Source organism: Watersipora subatra, chromosome 6 (genome assembly GCF_963576615.1).
Source record: "Watersipora subatra chromosome 6, tzWatSuba1.1, whole genome shotgun sequence".
In the NCBI taxonomy this organism is placed as follows: Eukaryota; Metazoa; Bryozoa; class Gymnolaemata; order Cheilostomatida; family Watersiporidae; genus Watersipora; species Watersipora subatra.
Genome location: NC_088713.1, coordinates 48,554,649 through 48,573,008, shown reverse-complemented (window position 1 = coordinate 48,573,008; position 18,360 = coordinate 48,554,649). Strand labels below are relative to the sequence as shown.

The 18,360-nt window shown below is 37.4% G+C and overlaps 1 long non-coding RNA gene across 1 annotated transcript; it reads left to right on the top strand.

Annotated features, from left to right (window-relative positions):
• The first annotated feature begins 2,406 nt into the window (after positions 1–2,406).
• LOC137399017 (uncharacterized) lies at positions 2,407–3,515 on the top strand. The gene is made up of 4 exons (XR_010979121.1): positions 2,407–2,536; positions 2,715–2,751; positions 2,871–2,890; positions 3,439–3,515. It is a non-coding gene; the product is annotated as an uncharacterized lncRNA (long non-coding RNA).
• The last annotated feature ends 14,845 nt before the right edge of the window (positions 3,516–18,360 follow it).

Genomic DNA, 18,360 nt, shown 5'->3' with positions numbered 1-18,360 from the left:
AATATTTTGCCGATAGTGGTAACAATGACGCCTAAGAACTACTAAAGGTTGTTGTTTATCTCTATGGCTTGGAATAAAGTGATATTCTAAAGCGATAACAATCGTCTCGGTAGCCGTTGGGCAAAAAAACTGATCGAATTAACGAAGTTAAGGTCGAGTTATCTAAAGCATTTTATCATTGCGTGGGTACGAACCAAACAAATCCATTCGAGTTAACCATGTGTTCGAGCTATCCGAGGGCGAGTTATCCGAGTTTCACTGTATATGGCTTGAAGCAATAAAGTCTCTACAATATGTCTTTTCATTTTATTGTTTGTTTTATGAACATATCTAACAGCTCATTTTATATGCTGGAAGCGGTCAGACTGTTGGGGCGTCTCCTTGTTATTACTTATATTACTGGTATCACGCTACCCCCACCTCATATTTTATTGTCTGATGTTCTTTTGTCTTTGTTTTAGCTTGCAGCATTATGGAAAGAAGTTGTAGCATTTGCGGTAGCACAGGAAATGTATCTAAAAATAAATGTAATGCATGTGGTAAGTTTGTTTATTTGTTTTAAAACAGTGAGCTCGCTACCCTTTTAATTCTGCAATATTTATAATAATTTGTTATGATTCACAGGCAAAGCACCCAGTCACATCAAAATAAAAGTAAGCTGTCCTTAAATTTTCCTTTTTGCATTTATTTTTAGTTGTCAAGATGAAGTGCCAGTGCGGGGCCATTAATGCCATCAATGCCACAAAGTGTAGTGCATGTCGTAAGTCTAAAACAATCATCATTTAAAAGCTTCTGTGTTAATACTAATAGTCGTGATTGCTTTGCATGGTCTTTTAGTATGGAACTCTTTTCTTGTTTTGCCTAAATCTCATTGTTCTCAATAACAGCTTTAGATCATCAGAACTTCACCCCATGTGGAAATGCGATGTTGGTTTAGCATGCTTTGCCGTGCCAGGTTATTCATCAATGTCAAAATGTCAAAGTTTTATTCTGTTTGCGATAGTTTTATCTGTACCCATTTATTGTTTTCACAGCTATCATCTTCCGTGATTTGAAGGCACAGACAAGGATGTCTACACTTAAGAAAAGGCGAGAGGAGGGCTGGGCTGGGAAGAAGACCACAAAATACTATGTGGAAGCACTGGAGCGTGCTGTGAGTGAAGTAAAATATATTTTGCTTTACGTCAAGTTATAAGACTGACATGCCAAATTGTGTAAATAGAAAGCTTTAAATACGCTCAGGCTCAACTTTAAAACAACTTACTTTTGCGGCTGCAATTCAGGTTTTGTTTACATTAAAAATGTCCGAAAGTATGCAGATATCAAAGTATAGTAGATTCAGATACAAACGTGGTTAATGTGAAAAATCACTTGTAATATTGGTTTTGAAGCCTTGTGATGACGGTGACTACAACACTATTGATTGGTCCCCTGAAGCTTAACATGCCAGTAATAGTTGCACAAGCCCAACTGAGTATAGGACAGCTTTCCTTAGTAGATGAAATGAATAAGACAACAACCCATGCAAAAGAGTTATTTTAGGAATACCTAGCATCCAAATAACTGAGAAAATAGTGCAAATTCTCTAAGCTCAACAAATCTGAACCAGCTCACGTCTAGTGCAATGGTATATTATCAGCTAGCAGAAGATTTGCTTTTCATGTTGTTGTTGTAATTCATGGTATGAACGAATGTATCATACACTCTTATAATATTGTTTATGTTCATTTTTACAGGCTGCCCACGCCCACGGTGCAGGTTTATCTGTTTTACGCCTGGTATTCAAACCTTCAGGCAAAGGTACCTTGTCTACTATTATCGAGGAAGGATGCCACCAGACTGAAATTGTGTCAGTCATCAAAGAAGCGTTCAATGATATGACAAGATGTAGTAAGTTCCCTTGGTCTTTTCAATGTACAGCATAACTTAATTGCCTGTTTTATATTACATCCTACTCCCCTATGTGATTGTTTTGTTGCAGAAGACTATGTGCAAAGGACCTATAAACCGTATAACCCCACATCTGCTTCCACATCAGCTACTACATCAGCTTCAACATTTGCTACTTCTACATCTGCTCCCATATTAACGTCTTCATCTGCTCCCACATTACCTTCTACATCTGTTCCCATATTACCTGCTACATCTGCTCCCACATTACCTTCCACATCTGCTCCCACATTAACTTCTACATCTGCTCCCATATCATCTGCTCCTACATTACCTTCTACCTCTGTTCCCAGATCAGTTACTACTACTTCCTCAACCACACCAACACCTACAAAGGCTGTAAGTATAGTGTTCCTAATATTTCGTCCCAAAAGAAACCAAAATTTCAAATAATACGAGATCTTTAAAAAAAACAATGCATATGAATTGCTTCCCATTGTTTGGTCATCTTTCTTCATACAAATTATGACATATAAGATAGACAAACAGTTCAGAAAAACTAATACAGACCCAGCAATGAAATGTTCAATATCGTTTGTTGTAGAAAAGGTGTGCTGACAAAGCATGGCACACACAGACACACAAAGTAAGTAAAGCCATAGCTCATTTCTCACTGTCAAATTTTGTTGAACCTCAGTCAAGCAATTTCATTGCTAATATGTTTGTCTACGCCATGAGATATTTACTTTGCAATTGACCTTTACTCAAATTTAAAGTACCCATAATTTCTGAATGCCATTGACCTCAGTACTGTTATTTTCCAGTGTAAGCAGAGAAAAAGGCCGAATAAGCAGCGCTCTAGTAAGTAGAAAATGCTGTTTCATTTTTCATTGTCGTTGTGTTGAATCTCTCATCAATTGTACAGTAATGCGCTATGACCATGATGAAATTGACTATTTTGCTATTTTATTTTCTCTTAGAGAGGATGGCTGCTATGCAGGTAAAATTTTTCTTCTGTGTGGTGCATAGGCAGCAAAAACTCTTGTTATTCTCTTCTTTCTTTCCCTCACCACTCTTCTTGCGAGGAGAGGTGGGAGGGGAAGGAAAGAAAAGAATAAAAAGAGTTTTTGCTGCCCATGGGTGGTGTCTTTTTTTGCCTATAGTGGAATTCACAAAACAACCCTGCAATACTATCAGTTATAACAACCTGGTGTCGTGATTTTGTTACCATTTTGTTTAACATGTCATAATTTGACATGTTTGTATTTTAATTGGCAGCCAAATAACCACAACACAGCTTGCGTTTGCCTCACTCACTAGCAGCTTTGTCATAATCATGACATGCCAACAGCCCACAGGGTGGCAGTAAATGATCAAATAATTTGCTTTCTTCAGCTAACCATGGTTGATTTCAGGTCTGATTTGGGATGGGCTTTTCGCTTGTACAAATTACTTGTTGCGCTAACATGCTGTGATATGCACTGGTTGCTAGCAGCTCAATCATTGCGTCTTTTTTCACCAAAGATATGGTTTTTCTTTGTTGTATAGGAAATACTACTCCAGCAGAATATATTAACCCAAACAATTCTGACTCAGATGCAGAAGAGATATTGAGTGAAAAGTTGGTAAGTTGATGAACAGTCAAAGGCACTTTTCCAGTGTTTTAGAGTACACATTGAAGTATACCAAGGTCCAAATCATAGTAATTTTTCGTCTTCTCATGCCGATAAACATCTATAATCCTGGGGATCTATCCTTTGGCAAAAAATTGCCTAAAAGGACTAAATTGGTTAATTAACTGGGTATGATCATTACAAATACCTGAAATGGTGTACTCGGTAATCTATGTGTATTATTTTTAAATGACGTTCAATATCTTATGGCACTGTTTTATTAGATAGGTGCAAATTTGATCAATTTTTTGTGTCAGCAATGGGTAATGTTACTGTCGAGAAAAGACAACTTGACACATATTTGGAATGCAAATTGATATTTTGTGTTCAAAAAGTTTCAACCTCTGGTCATGCGTGAACTACATTCACTACCACATGTTGCAATATGTTTGACATAGATTTTCTGCCTTTCCCCTCCTCTCTCTTTCACTTTTCGATTCTCATAATTTGTTTCTGAATCTTATTCAGGACAAGAATGGTAAAACACTGTACCTGGTCAAGTGGAAACATTATTCATCACAGTAAGTCGCATCAGCCGAATGTCTATTAGGGGCGAATATTCATGGGCTGAGTCGTGACTAAAATCCATGCTTTTAGTCACGACTCAGCTTCAGCCAGTCAATATGATAAAAATAACAATTTAGCAGAGTATACACAAATCAGGATTATCAACAATAGAGCAATTGATGCTGTATTGAGTTGTCATTTATTTATTTAGTCATTGCTGCAACAAAGCACAATGACCTTATGTTAAGAGCGGAAACATGTAGCATCTTAAAACCCACCAGCTGATCAGACTAATAATCATCTCAATTTTATTTTGTTGCAGAAGTAACACCTGGGAGCCCTCTAGAAATCTCAAACAAACTTTGGCACTGCTAAACTATAAGGTGAGTTTAGCCAGTTACACAAGCAAAAAGTGCTTTGCTGAAAGTCTTATTGTTTACCTAATCATTGATAAAGATCGCCACAATCATGGAGTCAAATCTGCACCCCATTCATGGCTATAGGTCGCCCAATTTTTGTCACGCAATGCATTCATATCATACATACATATATGCATTCATATCATACAAGTTAGTTGCAAGGACATCAGCCGAAAAGAGTATCGCCTCTCCAGCTGAATCATCATATAGCCATGTGTTTTTACTGGGTAACTAATGCACATCTTGTTTTGTCACTTCAGACAGCATTTCTTTACCTTTTTTCCTTCTTTTGCAGGAACATGTTCAGTCAACATGACCAGCAACTCCTATCTGCCACCAGCAAGCATCCACATACACAGACATTCTTTACTTTTTTACCACAAAGTTGTATAATATAAAAATTTGTAATATAATAGTAATATAATATGTTAATTAATAATCAACAGAAAATAACACTTTGTTGCAATAATCAATTCATCAGATCAAACTACCCGGCTTGCATTATTCTCTTTGAGGATTGGTAACAATAGGAAGAAGAAATAGAATAAAACGGAATCTTGCTTACTCTTGAGTGGAGTTCCCTACACAGCTTTGTTGTGATCCTTTGTGTAATCTTATAATTATGTTCAATAAAAGTGATCACAGGGACCCCCCTACACATAACCACAACATTCTAACACAATTCTAACCTGTTGTCCAAACAGGTTGATTTATGCAACTTGCTCACCTGCTTAGTCCATACAAACCATCATAAAGTTTTCGAAGCCTTAGGATGTGCACTGATGTGGTCCAGAACAGCTTTTTAAATCACTGCTTTTTTGGTAAGGCAGTGATGGCTGAAAGTGTCATGGCTGTCTCACTAGTGCAGACACCTGCAGGTATGTATAGACAACTCCAAAGTAGATAGATAATATTTATCTATTAATAACAAATTTCTACAATTCTTGTCCCACATGACTAAAAACTTGGTATTTATACTGCTGAGCCATGTTAATACTGAATATTAACTCAGTGTTGCTACATTTGCCTTATTTCTCATGTAAAAAGTAAATGATATTCAGGATTCATCTCCCCTTTGTGTTGCCTGTCATAGTTGAATATTTTAATAATTCAACTCAGTAAATACAGTAGGCTTATTGAAATGCATTTTAGTCATTTTTACAAGTATCCTGAGAAATTGAAATGGTTAAAACTAGGTGCCTGACTTGCTTCTCCATACAAATCACAATACTTGTAGAAACCTATTACTTTATTTACTCATGTCGCCCTGAATAGTTTTGTGAGAATGAACTTTTACAATTTTTAGGCCACGTGTATAAAAACTTGGTATTTATACCGGTGAGTCATGTTAATACTGAATATTACTTCAATATTGCTACATTTGCGTTAGTTCCCATGTAAACAGTAAAAGATATTCAGGATTTATCTCCACCTTGTGTTGCCTGTCATAATTGAATATTTTATATAATGGATACAGGAGGCTCATTGCAATGCATGTTTGTCATTCTCACCTGTATCCAAAGGTATCAAACTAGTTAAAACTAGGTGCCCGACAGGCTTGTTATGACATTCTCACCTATTGTCGCATGGCCTAGACTCACCTGAGAAGGGTTGTCCATTTTATTCTGGCTGATAACATATGTGACCCAGGCAGTCAGAATGTACAATCGTGCTAAAACCACATTTTTGAGTTATTTAAAGATTTAAAATCAACAAATTCTGTGGATTTTAATGCATTTTAAATTTTTTTAAATTGGGTTATTCATACCCAGGTTAGGCAAGATTTAGTAGAGAAGGTCTCACGATAAACTAAAACTGTTGTTTTGAGTTTAATCAGAATAAAGTTGGTGATTCATGAACTGTAAATTATGGTATTTTCTTACAAATCAAATTGCCATAGCAACCAACCACTCAATCTCAACCTATATTGATGAAACCCGGCATTCTTCACAATAAAACCTTGAAACAGATGATCGTTGCATTTTTATTCTAATTCGATTGACGGTTGACCTCCCAAAGGTCATGGTTAGGTTAACAATATATGTGGCTAAAAGCTCACCGTCCTGGATATATTCATTAAAAGGGTATGCTTCAAACTGGGCAATTCTCATCAAGCTATATTGCTATGACTGCATATAATGACAGTCCAACAACTTAACAAAGAGGTGGAAGTGTATTCAGAATTGTCCACCTATTCAGAAGGTCGTGGTAAGGTCAACGATGCGGAAAATATGTGATGCGAAAATATCAACCCAACTCATCAAGTGACTATTCAATCTAGAGCTCTTTTTATGTAGTTTAACACTCACACAGTGTAGCACGAGTACGCTGCAAAGATTTATTGTAGCGAATTGGAGAGGTTTGTTTGTAATGCTAGTGGCAATTTGTCCCAACGCAACCATATCCAATGTTTCCTTCGGCAATCCTTGATATACAGTTCTAAGGAGGCTTAATTGTTCAGATGACCTAAAACTAGCGCATAATTCCCTACCTTTGCACCCACTTATTAGTTTGATGTCAACAGCTAGAATGGGAATGTTATCAGCAGTGATAGGCTGATCGTTATTCTCTGTAATTTGATTTAAGTAATTCGCATTATCGTTAGCAGCCACATATTGCGTAAGCAGCTGTATTTCTAAGGTTGCCCTATTATCACAATTCTCATCATCGCTTTCACTATGATCTGAGGCAACTGACTCAGATTCTAAGTAGAAATACTCATCTAGCATCAACAAGCCGTAATTTTGCGATAGTTTAATTTGTTCTAGCCTGAAGCATTAAAAGAGGAAATGGCCACATACATGCGCGCACCCGCAGTTAGAGCCTACATTTATGATCTTGGGTTATGAGAAGTTCCATAGCAACCACCGATATGGGTATAGTCAGAGCCGTATAGTTTCACAGAGTCCCGTGACCAAGAGCCGGAAACAAAAACACTTGATTCCAAACAAACCCGGTCGACATACTGATCTCTAATGGAATATTCTTACCTCGCTCTCAACATCTCACTCTTTTGCATTTACTTTACTTTATTACAAAAAATCACTGGTAGTTTCTTGTTGAAAATTTTGTCTTTTTTCAAATGGTGTATAATACAACAATCAATTTCATAGCGACTGCCAATGGGAGTAATTTTTGTTGGTTAGTGTTGCGGCCTCTCCATTATAACCTATATAAAACAATAGTGGGCGCGGCTTATTTGTTTGGAGCCGTGCGAGCCCCGATATGTGCATCCGTTAAAAGCGAAACTCTGTGAAGTTATACAGGTCTGTACTGGCAGAGTCATATAGCTTTAAAAAGTCTCGCGACCAAAACCGAAAACATAAACGTCGGATTCCAAACAAACCAGAACAACATACTGATCTCTAATGGAACATTCCTACCTCACTCTCAATACCGCTCTTTTTTGCATTTACTTCACGTTTTTACAAAAACGTCATTAGCAGCTTTTTGTAGGGAATTTTGTTTTCTTTCAAATGGTTTATGATACAACAATCAATTTTAAAGTGACTGCTAATGGGAGTAGTTTTTGTTGATTAATGTTGCGACCTCTCCATTATAACTTATATAAAAGTAGTAGGCGTGGCCTGTTTGTTTGGAATCAAGCGAGCTCCCTTTTACGCTTCTGTTAGTCGCGGGACTCTGTGAAACTATACGACACTGGGTATAGTCAGTGTCGTATAGTTTCACAGAGTCCCGTGACCAAGAGCCGGAAACAAAAACGCTCGATTCCAAACAAACCCGAACGACATGCTGATCTCTAATGGAACATTCTTACCTCGCTCTCAACATCTCACTATTTTGCATTTACTTTATTACAAAAAATAATTTGTAGTTTCTTGTAGGAAATTTTGTCCTTTTTCAAATGGTGTATAATACAACTATCAATTTCAAAGCGACTGCTAGTAGTTTTTGGTGATTAATGTTGCGGCTTCTCCATTATAACTTATATAAAAATAGTAGGCGTGGCCTGTTTGTTTGGAATCGAGCTCCCTCCCGTATACGCTTCTGTTGGTCGCCGGACTCTGTGAAACCATACGACACTGGGTATAGTTAAATGGCAATTCTGGCTTTATGATTGGTCAGACACAAAAATAAACAAGACCACGTGAAAGAGCAGGGTTGAATGCACTGTAAACCACTGTTTACAAAAATAGTGACGGTGAGTCATATAATAGCGTGAAGCACGCTTAGCGCGCTATTGTGAACAATGGAATTACCGCACGATTGTACATTCTGACGGCCGGGGTCACATATACTAAAGGTTATACAAAAACATTTCGTTTATTATTAAGAAATAAATTAATATACTTTATTGTAATATTGTTTTGTAAGGATCAGCATGGAAAGTAATACAGAAAGTAGATCAGCATGCATGTAAATCATGGCATTTCAATCCCCATAAAAACTTCCATCAGAGTCATCGTCGTCCTCGTCATCATCAGATACATCTAAGTCCTGGCATAGTGATACGGCTAGCTGCATATCTTGACAATAGAATAATTCAATGAATGAAAAAGACAGGTTGAGTTTTCTCGATCCAGCCAGGTAAATCATCGGTCATGGCATCAAATAATACTGGATGTTTTTAAATCTGTCATTTTCTGCTATATGAAATGTTGTTGCTGACTGGCAAACAGTGATTGGCAAAAGCTTGATCACTATTGCAATACTGTTCTTCCCCAATTTAATAGTACGTACCTCAACTTCCTCAGAGAAGAAAACAGAGGATTTTTTGACCATGTTTTGAAGAAATATGGCCTCTTCTCCATTGCATGTATCAAAATGCTGGACTGAAAATAAAGAAGACCAAATTAGCCAGAAATCTGAACTCAGAATTTAACTAAATACTTAAAAAAATATCTTATGTTTCAATGTTATGTTGTAGACAATTTGTTATAGAATGGACCTGCTAAAAAGAGCTGAGACATCACTATTGATACTATATCATGTATATTAAGCATCTACAAACACGGATAAGAAACTCACCTATTGTTCTTATCATTGTATGCCTTTCCTGTTCTTGAATAGGGATTTCTTTTAGAGTTCTCTGCCACAATTGATAGCTCTCCACTGCCTTAAGAACATCCTGTGAGAAGGTTATATCTGAAACATCAAAAAGTGACATCAGCATGGCTTGCTAATATAGGGTTTTCACGTGTAAAAGTTGAACAAGGAATGTCTAGATTTGTTGCGGGGAATTGATATTTCATGAAAAAACTTACCTCCTCGGACAACTGCCCATGGGAATAACCCTGATTTCAAACAGCTTTGCAGCTCTTCCGTTGTCGTTTCTGGATGGAGGTTGCTGTACTCTAAAGCCTTTTTCTTATAGCTGCAATGGTTTGCACGCAAACGCGATCTCAACTTCTGTGCAATTTTTCCACTCTCTGTTAATATAAACAGCAATTAAATTCTCGATAACGCAATACATAAAAAAAAATTAATTTTGATTTTTTTTAGAGAGATCACCTGACAAACCTACCTGATTTCTTAAGAACATCTTCTTGCCGCAGGATATTGACTCTGATGTCTTCTAAGACACCTTGTATGTTATCTGGTTCTGAAAAATAATACAATATATCAATCACAACATTCTAATCATACATCTATATGTATACTTCTCAAAGTATGTATGTGTGTCATTCCGGCTATAGCTACTATTAAACATGCTATTATTAAAATAGCTACAGCTGGACAATGCTGACGCAACATCATGGCATACGTCATTAGAAGCCTAACGCTTATTAGCAAGCTTAATAGAATTTTCCAGTGGCAGTGTGCCAGGCTAATAGCAAAGTGGCAGGTAGCTTGTTTTGACAAAATGTGGTTTTTTGTAGGGTTGTCCCCCGTCGAGCGGGCGAGCAACAAAACAGCTTGTCAAAAATGTACTGCACCTGATGCATCAGCTGCACTTATAGGGAGTTTTTCTCTTCCGTCTATGCAGCTTGGTGGCAATGTTATGTCGGTCGCTCCATTGGTAATCATAACTGATTTCACGCAAAAAATTATGTAGAAAGAAATAAGATTACAACGTTTAACCAAAGACTGTTGGTTGTTTACAACTCTGTTGTAAACTTTAGTAGAGTTTAAGAATAAAATAAATTGAAAATAAAATCCATAAGAACAAATAAAACTGACTGATACAAAAAATAGAAATTAAACTGACTGAGCGCACAAATAATGACATGTTTAGTCGCTGTTGTTGCCTAAGTTCTCAAGTTCTACTAAAGTTTATCACTGAGACTGGTCGCTAGTTAAGCGTTATAATCTTATTTCTTTCTACATAAATTTTTGCGTGAAATCAGTTATGATTACCAATGGAGCGACCGACATAACATTGCCACAAAGCCTCATAGACGGAAGAGAACAACTCCCTATAAGTGCAGCTGATGCATCAGGTGCAGTACGTCTTGTGACAAGCTGTTGTGTTGCTCGCCCGCTCGACGGGGGACAACTACGCAAAAACAACAGTTTGTCAAGACAGGCTAAGTGGCAGGCAACTCTCATCACTCATCATTGTTTATAAGCTGATTTTTAATACCCGGGCAACACCGGAGGCACAGCTAGTTGTTACTATAAACTACAATGAGCATATTTCACCATGAAACGTGAAACGTCATCTTTGCATCAGGGCCTCATATTATTCATACTCATATTATTATGAGCTTTATCATGAAATACAAATCATCCACTGCTAATTGACACAGAAAAACAATCATTTATTCTCTAAGCATGCAGAAATAGTATAAGTAAAAAACTCACTTGGCGGCGGCTTGGCAACAAGGATTGCTCTGGCTTCAAGTTCAGCTAAAGTTAACCCAAATGAGTGGCAGTGTGCATCCACTTGTGCCTCTAGAATGGGTAGTTGTTTCTTGGCCTACAACGAGATGTACTCGGCACTATAATTCTTCACTTGTTGTATAACTGCAATAAAGCCAATTATTAATTGAGAAAGCTTGGCTTTTTGTCAATAGTTAAAACAAATTGAACCTGGGTAACAGTACGATTTCATCCTATGATTGCTGTTTATACATACTTTGGAAAGAGATGTGAATATATGTTTGGGCAGATTGACAAACTTTCGGAGATTCCAAAAAGCTGCCCCTTGCTCCAAGCGTCTCCGTCTACCTTGAGACAAGAGAATAAATTGGGAAGTCATACCATTGACAAGTTGGCACTTAGGCACAATAGGCGCCAAAGTCACCAATGTGTATTGTCATTAACCAAGTTATAAAACATATCACATTGGTACAATACATTTAACATTGTCAAATGCTAAGCTAATAACTTACCCGATAAGTTTTAACTATCGGGTAAGTTATTAGCTTACCCGATAGTTAAGGCCTAAAAACTACCTCCCTTGACAATATATAAAATAGTGCTCACTGAATAAACTCACCATCTGATGTCATGTGTCTTGTTACTTTTCCCAATCGGGACATGTAGCTATTAACAAGTTCTGTAGTCTCCCCAGTACTTCATCCTGTTCCTACAGTGACTCTTCCACTCCATTTCTTCTGAAAAAAGCAAAAAAAGAAATTTTGGTAATACGAAACGTAAAACTGAAGTAGATGAACGATTACTATATTCATTAGAGAGATTGCTGACAACTCCAACGGTGAGCTTTATTCATTAGACAGATTACTGACAACTCTAACGGTGAGCTTTATTCATTAGAGAGATATCTGACAACTCCAACGGTGAGCTTTATTGATTAGACAGATACCTGACAACTCCAACGGTGAGCTTTGGCGTGAATGATACTAAGGAAAGGGCGTTGCTGCTGTGGTAGCCTCTCCAGCCGCTGTAGCCAAGGCCAGTATCTGCACGTTGTATCAATGGCAATGAATTTTGCACCTTGAAATTCTCTCTAAAAACATAATACATTAGCTTTATGGAGGGAGCATCGTAGCAAAAACTATTTAAGATTTCTGCAATAGAAAGACCATTGTAATAAGTAGACAGACATTCCTGTTGCCAGAAAAGAAGTTGTAGGTTTTAGGGAGGTTTGTGAATTTTTTCTGTGACAATAAAAAAGGTTGACTGGACCGATGATGAGGTATTATGGACAACCACCAATACCTGCATAGTGTATGGATACGCATATATCTTCCCCCTAGTCATATCCAATCTCTTCAACAGGAAACAGTGGCGGCATGTGGCTAGCAAACAACCAGTCACATCCTTCTTGGAGAATGCTTTTCCTATGGCAGACGCAGCCTTCCACACCGTATCACCACATCTATTGGAGACCTGTAATAATGATCTAGGTAATTGAGGTATATAAAGACAACCACAATTGGCCAGGTTCATTGGCTATAGACCAGGACTTCCCAGCAGTTATCTTTTCAAGATATTCCATATAGTTTTTAAAATATTCTAAATTTGACCCATCAAACTTACTAAGATTTTTTTAACTTGGGTGGATGGCAGCACTATCAATTCAGTGCACTGATTGGTTATTCAATAGTACAGCCACCTTGCTGTATGGGGTTTATTAGGCCTGCAACCAAACAATTCACTTGATTCTGCTATACCTATGGGTACCTATTTTAGGTCTTCATAAGGTATGAAATTTCAGAAATGCATTACAACTGAATTGTGATTGGATGGTTTTTAATCAACAGGGTTTAAAAACTTGGCTGTGATTAAGACTAGTGAGGTTGCTAGATAGATTTGACAACCTTAAACTCACCGAATTGTGTTTGCTGTTCTTTATACGCGTCACCTGCTCTTCAACGTCACTAGTAGAAACAAAGAACTCACCTGGCTCCTCAATTCCTGATGAAACTCAAAGATCAATGACAAGAATCAAATTAAAAAATGAATAAACAAAGGCTTCCTCTTTGAATTACTACACAATAGCCCCACTTGGGAAATCTAGTAATAGAATGTGAATAATATAGTTGCACATCAAAACTTTAAACACACAGCATCATATTAAAAGCATTGGGTGCGTCCAAACGTTTTATATGCTGAATGGAGCTAGTGCTTAGTAATTTGAAAATTTGATGATAGGCAGAACCAACTGTCCCAAAATGAAATTAACCCATATTAAATTGTTACTATCTGCAAACACAGCGAATGCAAAAATCTGATATATAGTTTTTTCATTAGATATCATACCTGCTGGCAGCTCTATAGTGAAATAGTTTTGCATTCCCGTCAATGTGAATCGCATGGGGCTCGTCCAAACAAGCAGGGCAACTTAACAAACTACCCCGGTAGCTTTAGATAAATAGTCTGTCTCTTGAATCCTCCATTCCGACATTGAATAGTTGAAGACATCTTGTTTGAGCATGAAACTCTAAATAACAACACAACCCCTTTCAAATCTAATGGAAAAGTCAAAGAAATGTCACAAAAGACTCTGTGTCTAATTTTTCTGCTAATTGGATCATTGCTTGATGACAAATGCGGCATTGCGCAAGTTGGCTGACTATATAGCTCGACACTCTACACGTTATATAATGATGATATCACTAACATCCACTGTGAACATAACGATCAGATGTAATACCTCGCCATCCAAGGATGAAATAAAGCTGACACAATCTAACAGACTTTTAAGGCTTAGAGATGGTGAAAAGTGCTGCAGGATTGAAGCACTCAGAAGAAAACTAAAGTTGAAGTAGGCTCTTCCCTCAACGTCAACAGGCCAAAGTCCATACTGGACCAGCTGTTGAAGCTCTCGCCAAAAAGACCACGAACATGCTTCACAGACCATAACGTCTATTTTTTGGCTGACCATCCCTGAAAGATAAGTTCAGTTTTTACAAACACAAAAAACATTAGCCTATTCTAGTACAGCTAACTAGGGTAGCCTATGTTAGTACAAGTAACCCAGGGTAGCCTATACTAGTACATCTAACCTAGAGTAGCCTATTCTAGTACAGGTAACCTAGGGTAGCCTATACTAATATAGGTGACCTAGTGTAGCCCATGTTAGTACAGGTAACCTAGGGTAGCCTATACTAATACAGCTAACCTAATGCTCGTAAAGCTAATCTTTGCTAGTATAACTAATCAATTCAGTTAAAAACATACCTTCAAAAGAAATAATTCTAACCATTTCATATCTACCATGTGGACAGAACACGGTTCCATTGCAGTCTAGGCAAACCTCATGAATGGCAGACTGACGATCATCTGTAAAATTAAATGAAAAATGAAAAACATAATCGCCTTTTATTATCTTCTGAATTTGTGATATATATATATTCGACAAACTCTTGATCATCTCAGATAACGGAATAACACGGGGATGCTCACCAACTCTCATTTTTCGCACTCTCATTCCATCTGCAAACAATCTCCCAATCTCCTCTCGGTGAAGATCCCAATTCCCTTTCTGGGTCTGGATGTAAGTCTTCTTATGGTGTCTCAATGACTTCAGTCTGGTCAGAATAGTTTCATCTACAATAACACATTAGATAGTACAACCAGTGTGATAGTTAAACATGCATATTAATAAATTATAAGATGTATGAGGAAACAAATATTCATTTTACAACCTCTCAGACATGTAAAAGGACCAATCAGATTGCAGCAGACTCATTATAGCGGTAGATTCAAGCTTGTTCAGTCAAATGACCTTAGGTCTAAGATTTTTGGCAATACAAACAGCCAGCCATGCACAAATGCCACAAAACTTAGCCAGCTTCATTGGCTATAGACCAAAACTGTCCATACCAAGTCTTTTCTAGAGACCACATGTAGGTTTCAAGATATTCTATTTGAGCAGTAGGCAGCACTTGGTTTGATTGACCTTGACCAGTCCTATCATCATGTGAGTGCAATGATTTATTGGTACAGCCACCTTGTATAAGTTTTGCTAAATGGGTATAAGGGTATGGTCAATTAAGCCGGCAACCAATCGATTCACTTGATTCTGATAATCCCCGTGGTAGGTGTGCTGGGTCTTTATTACCTATGCAGCCTGTGTTTTTTATGACATCACCTCCACTGCCATCACCAATTTCCATATCACAAGCTGACGTATCTAACATATGAAAATCAATATTGGTAATTAAAAAATACAAACAAGAATAGAAAGCACACAACAGCACATTGATTTAATAATAGTATTTCCTTTGCTCCGGCTCTCACCTGTAAAAGTGGTTGCTGCTATTCTACTGTTGTCAATTGCATTTTTCAATTTATGGAGACTCTCCTGGGCTTTTTTTTGCTCTTACTCTGCCTCTTCTCTTGAAACATACAATGCATGTTAACAACTAGGCAAGAATCATGATACCCATAATTACACTACACATGGCATATTAATAAAACTGTATCACTGTCAAACTTTTTGACAGTGTGGTAGTTCATGATAAATGCTCAAAAAATATAAAGCCAGCACTGGGCCTTGCTGAACCAACGTGTAGTGTCTCATTACTTACTTTCCAATTGATCCTAAACGCCAGTTCAAGGCATGTAGGGTATATTAACCTGTATCACCGTGTATTAACTGAGCTCTGAGTAAAGTGAATCAAAGTATAGTTGTTGGCATAAAATGAGGGTTATAAAGTGGTAAAAACTATATATACGAGTATTTATGTATCATCAGTCCGATTGTCAAAGGCCAAAGGTGATATAAATGATATATATGAGTATTTGTGCATATCAGTGAGTATTATTAGTCTGATTGTCTGTGGGCGGAAAATATATTTTAACTTGGTTTTTAATGCGATTGTAAAAGCTAAATCGCCACACATTTGTTCGGTGTTGGTGGCTTAATATCTTATTTCTAGTGTCATGTGTCAGAAGTGCAAATTTAATGTATTCATTTAATTGTATGTTATAGAGACTCGCTTCAATTTTTCTCAGAGATAGGGTATCCAGACTGTCTCGCCTGTCTCTCAGAAAAATAATTTCATTTTTGTCGCGGCATTTTGTTATACTAGCTCTTTTACGGAGCCAGAAAATCATTCACCAAAGGTTACCAAATACCAGCCCATCAATTATCATAAGTCAAGATTGAATAAACCAACTTTAAATACATAAATAATTATTTATGATATTGAATATATTAATTTTAGTAAATAATAACAAAAAAATAATGGTTTATAGTCAAATATAACAAATGGTAAAGTACAGACCTTTTCTCATTCTGTTTCTCCTGACACGACCAGTCTCCACAAGTTCTTTGAGCGTTTCCATGAGCCAAAATCTATGAGACTTAGTAGTTTAGTAGTCTTGCAAAGCGTTGTGTTCAAGTTATTAGTGCTGAAGAATTGTCAAGCAAAGTAATAAATATTTATCCCTTCGCAAGCGGTGCTGTCCGAATACAACAGCACACCTAACAAAAAAATATGCGGCTCAGCATAGATATAGAGATAAAACGCAACTTTCCATTGGGTGCAGAATCGTTAGGGACAATTCGACCGTATGCGTCGTAGAACGCCCATCGACGAGATCAGGCGACTATGAAGCACGACCGATATCGTGGATAAGCTACACGCGTCTATCGACCGTTTTGAGCATATGAACTGTGGTATGGGCTGGAAAACTGATATGTCGGCTTATCATAGCAAGAGTTAAGAAACTTGGTCTTAGATCAGTATTTGATCTTTGCAGGCTATTAGGCTTATGTGTATCAAGTGTGTTTACTGAGGGTTAAACAGTTTTACACTGTATCCAAGTACTGGTCATCACCTAATCTAATTAAATAATAATTATCATGTTGTTTACTAACCACCAAAGGCGACATAGAGAAGATAACTCCTAGATGTCGTCTATCCGTAGCCCTGCGCTAAATTCATGTTTGAGTTTATGAGGAAATTTTTAAACACTGTGTTGTGATTCATAGTAGTTGCTGCTCCAAAACTTCTCGGTTCAGTTCTATTGGGTACTCAGTACTTCATGAATAAAAATATTTATTCCAAAATTAAATTGATTTAAAATAACTAAAATACATAAATCTCTCTCATACTCAGACCCATTGAAATCTCTCAATGTGCATCACTATGATAGCAGTGGTCATTGTTCAGTTAATCATGTTACCTTTCGTAAAGTGTAAACTGACAAACTGCTTGTCCAGGGAAACCGTTGCCATCATAGACGCAAAAGTTTCCGCGGCTTGTAGACCAACAGGTTTGCCTAGATCGCTGTTTGCCAATGCATTTTACACACATAGTATGTGTTTCACAGACATACATAGCCATGGCTCAATATGAACATTAGTAATGTTTGAAATCTTAAACTGTGATAAAAAAAACTTTAAAATAACCTTCATAGCTAATATATTTACTATAACTATTCAAGTGGTAAATATCCTGATGAGGTGAAACAAAGGTACCTCAAGTATAAACATATAGATACATACATCTCTACATAATGTCAGTATTTACAGTTCAGATTGATTAAAATCCTGATAATTCATATTCTGTGGAGTTTACCCCTAGTTTTACATGAGTTTATTTGTGCATGTGGAAAGCCCGAGTTGCTTGGCTGTTATATACCTTGGGCAGTTGTCAGTTCAACCACAAGAAATACAAGAAAGAAGTGTCAACTTGTTTGGTCATGTATTTGCTCTGTCATGTCATATACTAACCCTGTCATGTCTTTGTCTGGCTATGTTCTTGTTTGGGCATGTACTGCACTTTTCACTTGTCATGTCATTTACTTGCTCTGCCTTGTAAAGCCTGGTTGCCATGCACTTCGCAAAGCACCGGTGACAGCGCCGCAGGCTATCAGCAGTGAAGTGAGAACCTACGCGCCGGGTACTGCGGAGGACCGCCGGTAGTTGCCAGCGGGAACGCAAGAGTTTAGGCCGCAGGCAAAACCTTCCCGAAATGCACTGTAGAGGTAAAGGTCAGCATTATTAAAGCGGCATGGAGTGCGAACATTTTAGGCTGTCATTAGCAATG